Source organism: Haliotis cracherodii, unplaced genomic scaffold (genome assembly GCF_022045235.1).
Source record: "Haliotis cracherodii isolate W230 unplaced genomic scaffold, xgHalCrac1.p SCAF_12, whole genome shotgun sequence".
Taxonomy (NCBI): domain Eukaryota; kingdom Metazoa; phylum Mollusca; class Gastropoda; order Lepetellida; family Haliotidae; genus Haliotis; species Haliotis cracherodii.
In genome coordinates, this window is record NW_027266267.1 from 27,700,041 (window position 1) to 27,707,222 (window position 7,182).

At 42.0% G+C, this 7,182-nt stretch overlaps 1 pseudogene; it reads left to right on the forward strand.

Moving 5' to 3' along the window:
* The first annotated feature begins 5,128 nt into the window (after positions 1–5,128).
* LOC139457257 (uncharacterized) lies at positions 5,129–6,139 on the forward strand (annotated as a pseudogene).
* The last annotated feature ends 1,043 nt before the right edge of the window (positions 6,140–7,182 follow it).

The window sequence follows — 7,182 nt, forward strand, 5'->3', positions numbered from 1 at the left end:
CAAACCATTAACATTTCTTGACAGCTCATTTTCCTCGCAATTTGACCTTCACTTTGTGTGAGTTCATTGGTGTATGAACCTTCATAGAGTGAGGGCCAAACTGTATTAAAAGAATATCACAATTTCTTACCTCAAAGGATGTAGGCAGAGATCTAAACACAATTATATTTAGTACGTGTGATTTCATGTTTACACTGACAGCCATAAAACAACCAGCTAAATCGCGGAGTAAAATAGTTTCTCAAAAAGAGAGGTGACATTGGCGTATGGATGCACAACATGCTCTTCAGAAACATCCAACGATATTTGGAAACCATGTTAAAGTATATCATGAAAAATAGTAATATATTTTTCTTTTTTTTGTAACATCATTCGATCTAGCCAGTCTAGCCAGTTTGATGTACAATACGATAGCCGTGAAAAAACGTTGTAGTCAACGCGGCCTCGTGTCAGAACGGCCTCAATGCTCAAACGTCAAAAAGGCCACACACACAAAATCAAAACGGCCACAACTAAAAAGTCATATAACGGCCACAGGTAAACAGTTGAAACAATATTGTTTGTTTGTTTGTTCTTTGAAGCCGGACTCCAGCTCTATTACAGCGGTCTGTAAATAATTGAGTCTGGACCAGACAATCCAGTGACTGACATCAGGAGCATCGACCTACGCAATTAGGAGACGAACCAAAGCATCATTATAAGAAACCATTTTTATTTTTTCATATATAATGGGTAGGTTTCTCGACAGGATATAAAGCCAACAGATAAAAACGATATCCGTTGGGGTCATATGCGGATAGAGATGCAAATATCAAAGGTCAAGTAGGGACTACTTTCACTGTTTATAAACAAACATGGCGTCGCCCTCGTCATTCGACGATCGAGTCAGAATTAACCATCAGGAATCTGGATAAACTACAGGGATAATTGCTATCATTATCAAAAGAACAGTCTAATATACTGAAAATCAGTGTCTAACTGTAACGTAGCTAATGCATTTTATAAGTTTTGGCAAGTTTTGAGATATACATTTCGAAACAATTTTGCGAGGGCACTAGGCCTAGCCAAGCGGGATCAGTAGCCATATCTGTGCTTGTAGACCTCTGTGGCTTGATACCTTTTCCACAAATCAAAATAGTTTGATTTGGCCGAAATATGTTTGAATTGTTACCTTGTTTCGTTTTGTCGCTGTGTGTACATCTGATTGCACTTCTTAACGTTCTGACAGGACAGGCCGACTGTCAACAACGTCTGATATTAACGTGGACGTCTCATAGACTGGTTCCCGGATCCTCCGCTTGGTGTCGCTGCACTTGTTCCGCTTTCCAATCAACCAGTCTATGACGTCTCATAGACTAGGATTAGAGTAGCTCCCCTTTGACAAAGGGCAGTTACTCTAGCGGACAGACCGAAGGATTGCCGCGAAAGGCAAGTAAAAACAAATGTTGCTTCGTAACTGTATAAGAAACAGATTTCAGTTATATATCGGCTACTTTCACTGTCCGACTGACACATCACTTACCCTGTGATAAAGAGGTTATCGCGGTAAATATCCTGTATATTAGGAATAAACACTATGTATTCCTAATGCAGGATATTTACCATCCCGAAACACACTCGCGTGGTAACCTCTATAAGCTACATACTCCAAATAAAAATTTCTTACATTTCCAATGCAGTGAGCCTGAGCACCCGATCCCGTTAGTCGCCCCTTAGGCAAGCAATATTCCAGCTGTATGGCCACGGTATGAAAATAATCCGGTGATTGACATCATGAGCATCGACCAACGCAATTGGATACGAGCACATGCATCAATCAAGTCAGCGAGCCTGACCTTTCGTCATATTTTGGGATATTGCTGAGTTTGGCGTTATAAAACAAACAAACCCTTCCGCCCAGCCCTTACTGTAATGCTAATTTAAAGTCATAAAGGAAGCTAGCCTAAGTTTTCCAAAGGTTCAGGTTCTGAATCTTCCATCTCACTGGAGCTCCTTTTCAGTTTAAATGTAGTTGCTAGTTTCTATCAACATTACATATTTTAGAGGCGTTAATCTAGACAACTAATCTTGACAACGTTAATCTAGACAACGTTAATCTTGACAACGTTAATCTAGATACCGGCCTGTAAAGTGGGACACTCAAACCAGTGACTGACGTTGTATGATCAACGTCACCCGCCATCCATGTACGAGTCGTCCAACAACCAATCTCCAAGTCACCGTGCCAGACCACTTGATCCATTTTGACGCTCACGGACAGGCCTAGGTTGCTAGGACGCTAGCGAATGGATTCATAGTGAAAACGCCGGTGTTCATACTTCCATAAACGCAAAATAATATTGAAGTCATTTCTTAAATAACGTTGAAACTCTATATATGGTGATTCATCTTTTTCCAAAAAAACCTAGAATCTATTATTTTGGCAGAAAATCTTGAAGTGGAAAAGAATATGACAACAACCCCAAAGAAGAGAAAAGGAGTATTTCCCATAAATAACGCGGTGGGACTTCGGAGGGACTCATCACTTCAGGGTTTAAAATGAACAATATTATTGAAATACAACGCTGATTCAGATACATGGGACTGCACTTGACGTAGCCGCACTCCCACAACCTGGGGGAATGGTGGAAACCATCTGGAAACTGTTGTGAAGGGTTTGTGTAAATATGTTATGTCCGTTTCATTTACCGTTGTTCTGTAACAGGTAAACGTCACATTAAAGTTAAAAATCTACATAGATGTTTACTCGCCCCGTGTGGGATGTCTGTTTGAATGAAACGGTTCACCGGGTGTACAATGCATCGCGATGTTCTTGTGAGTATCGTTTTAATACATTGCAGGACATGTTTATATTGGTAACACAATACGCCGAAGGTGTATCAAGTCCGTTTATCCTGACGTATCACGATTGCCCCAAATTTAATTTAAAACTACTTTTTTTCTGTGTGTGGTAGGTCTAGTTGCTTAATAAATTTCCTTGACATGTTTGCGTCATTCCATTTCCAAGAGGGGCGGTCGGCTAGCCTAGTGGTTAAACCGTTTGCTCGTCACGCCGAAGACCAAGGTTCCATTCCCAACATTGGTACCTTGCGTGAAGCTCATTTCTCGTGTCCCCCGCCGTGATATTGCTGGAATATTGCTAAAAGCGGCGTAAAACCATACTCACTCACCCAAAGTGTCACACGCAAATGTGTATTTCATTGAGAACGAAATAAAAGTTTATTTATTAAATCTGTTCATATCCCGACTGTATCAAATAAAACGGCGACTGGGGAAGTTCAGCAAATTACGTCACCCCGTACGAGCACCATAAATACTGCCATACACACCCTTGTTTGATTGTAGCTAACAGTGAATCAAAACAAGAAATGGTTCTTCGATGGATATCTATTGATTTGGGTATCATCTTGGTGATTGTTTGTTTGTTTGTTTGTTGTTGAACGCCGCACTCAGCAGTATCCCAGCTGTATGTTGGCGGTCTGTAAATATTCGAGGCTGGACCAGACAATCAAGTGATTGACATCATGAGCATCGGTCTACGTAATTGGGATACGATGACATGCATCAACCAAGACAGCGAGCCTGACCACCTGATCCCGTTAGTCGCCTCTTACGACAAGCATCGGTTGCTGAAGATCAATTCACGGGTGAATCCGGTATTGTCATGATCAGTTTGAGGTGGTTCACGTACAGAAAGTGGGGCAGCCTAGTGGTTAAAGCGTTCACTCGTCACGTCGAAGAGCCGGGTTCGATTCTCCACATGGGTACAATGTGTAAAGCCCATTTCTGGATCCTCGCCGTGATATTGCTGGAATATTGCTAAAAGTGGCGTAAAACCATACTCACTCACATGTGGCAGACATTCTCAGCAGCCAATACGACCACAACGACCACAAAAGCACACCTAGACTCGCCGTCTGATGACTTGAGCCGCCTGATGACGTCATTAGGAATACGCTGCAACTCGCCCCTTTGTGCTGCTTCCAGATGATGACGGTTCTGTGGCGAATTCAGACGCCTCCTGATCTGACGTTCGGGATGATCTCACAGGTGTTCACTGGGGTCAAAGACAGGTGAGAGAGCTTCCCATGGAAGAAAGGCTGCGTTGTGCGGAGGTAATATAAGACATCATGGACGACCCTAGCAGTGTGCGGCCTAGCATTATCGTGCTGCAAAAGTGTTCCTTGTTGCTGTTGGCGAAGGAATGACAACCTCACAGGCTGAAGAACGTCATCCCTGTAGTGCTTTTTAATTACCTGTGATGTTTGTGGGTCCATAACTACTGAACTAATACAAGGGAATGATGGGCGGAACAGACTTTGGCATCAAGCAAATGATCTAACAAGGTTTTCATAAAACAATCGCAATACTACTGCAATAATGGTCCCGTCAATGTGTCGCAATTGTTCATTTATCTGTTACCAAAGCATTGCACGGATATTGGTGCCAAACTCCCTGTCGCCGCTTTTGCGAATATGGTCTTTGAATGCGATATTGGTTTGTTTGTTGTTTAACGCCGCACGCAGCAATATCTTCCAGCTGTATGCCGCCGTTCAGTAAATTATCGAGTCTGGACCAGACAGTCCAGTGGTTTACATAATGAGCAAATTGGATACAAGTCAGCAAGCCTATATAACAGCAGTGGAATATAGGTGTAATATTGTTTTCTGTTCCTAAGACCCAGTTTCGGGACTTGGAGACCTCTTTCCAATCATACGTTTCTCCAGTACAGTAAAGTGGAGGCGGACATGAAGGATGCAACGGGTTCAGAGTCGGGGCTAAAAGCATCGCCAAGTACGTCCAGCAGAAACAAACGAAAATCGGTAGACATGACTTCAAAACTCGTGCATCTTATTTAATCGAGCCTGAGAAAACAAGCCGAACGACAATGAAGCCATGATAGTATATATAGTGTCAAAATCAGGAATGACAGCTACTGCGCGAGACACATGCGAACTGTCGGATATGTCTTGGTGTTTGTTTGTTGTTCAACACCTCCCTTGGACAGGGCGGTTGGTCAAAACTTGGGTCCGTCGCATTTTGTAATTTAAGTTAAACCAAAGGCCACCATCAACATCTGGTGAGGACATATTGGTTTCTAACATACCCAAGACGCTCCTGACTCACGATGGGTATATGTATTGAAGTCTGGAGAGTGCGAATCGGCACTTTCACCCACCCTCGAGGTACGAGACAGGTCGGCCATATTGGCGATTACAACCCCAGTACGAAATGGACACCGTTTACAAAGATGTGCTAGCGGCTCATGGCAACATGTCTGGTCCTTTACACAATGACTATGGTGAGTGTTACAATCATTCATCAACATAATCGTTTGCCTCTCTCAGGGGATGTGGAATTAAACCCGGGGCCCCCCAAGGTTGACTTCCAAATATGTAAAGATGAGATTTTACAAGAGCTTCGGGCAATGAAGTGTGAACTTTCTAGGGATATCCGTGATATAAAGTCTGACACACGTAAATTGAATCAGTCCGTGGATGAACTGAAACTAGAAATAGCAGATATGAAAAGCCAACAGGAAATACTACGGCTGGACATAGATGCATTATCTGAACGTGTCGCTTGTGTTGAGGAGCATAGTTCTACTTTAGACAGGTCAGCATATAGTTATGTTACCAATAAGATTGACAACCTTGAGAATACTGTGGATAAACTAGAACAGTACAGCCGGAAGCAGAATATACTGCTGTATGGTGTCGCAGAGAAACCTGATGAAAATAAAATGAACATAAAGGAAGTTATTTGCGAAACACTGAACACCCATAATGATGGTACTCCATTTTCAGCAACTGGCATTGTGAACGCCCATAGGATTGGCTATGCAAAGTCTAATCGCCCGAGACCTATTATAGTTCCATTCAATTCTATGGACTGCAATAGAGCAATAGGTCTGCGCGATAAACTGAAGGAGAGTGGATATGGTATAGGCAGTGATCTCACCACACACCAGAGGAAAGTACTCCAGGATTTGAGACGTAACAAGAAGCAAGGCTACTACAAGAATGGTGCCCTTGTAGTTAAGGATTACCAACAGCATTCAGATAGGCCATATGTTTACCAGCCATATGTTTTGTCTGCAGAGAGATTGTCATCTTTTGATTATCAGGGGGGATTGTAGTACTTATTAGAAAGTCTCTAGTCAATTATGTCAAAGGTCACATTATTGGACAGAATGTGATATATGTCATTTTGGATAAATCGGTATTTAAGCTAGAAAAAGATGTATTGGTAGCTTGTGTTTATGTCAGTCCTGATGGGTCAACTTGGTACAGGGGTAAATCAACAAAATGTGGAATAAGTTTATTATTTGAATCCTTGTTAGATGTTATACAAAAATATGGTGATATGTTTATCATGCTTCGAGGTGACTTTAACTCCCGAACCGGTAATGAGCCCGATGCCGCAGAGAGTGATATTGCTGAAAGGCTTGGCATTCTGGAACCATCTGATATTTATGGCAATGTGATCACCAAACGTTTCTCTTGTGATACTACTGTTATTCGCCTTGGTAAGATATTACTAAACGTATGTAGTGCCTTGAATTTGTGCATTTTCAATGGCCGATGTGGATCAGACGCGGCTAAAGGTGACTATACCTTCATCAGCCAGAATGGCAAAAGCGTAATCGACTATATTGTTGCATCCCCTCCATTGTTTATGTTGTGCAAACAGTTTGACATTGCAAATAGAACAGAGTCGACCCATATGCCAGTTACATGTTCATTTCACGCACGTGCCAATGCTGGATCGAGAGACCGTGAGCGTGTTGCACGAGACCCAGGGGACAGCTACCTCTTTGTGTGGAACGAGGACAAAACTCAAACTTTTAGAGACAGTTTACTGTCTACAAATTCTATTTCAATGCTTGACAAGTGTTCAGATTTTATCGCTTCAGGTAAAATTGATAAAGCAGTTGAGGTATTTTCAGATGTTTTATGTACCGCTGCGAAATGTATGAAACGCCCTTCTTATATTTCTAGAAGTAAACAGCCATGGTTCGATAAGGAGTGTGAATACCACCGCTGTGAAAGATATAGGCTTCTTAAGGTTTTCCGATCACTAAAAGATTCGTCATCACTTTGTAATTATATCAAGGCAAGAAATACTTATACACATGTTATCCGTGAAAAAAAAAAGTTATATCAAGACAATGTACAGAGT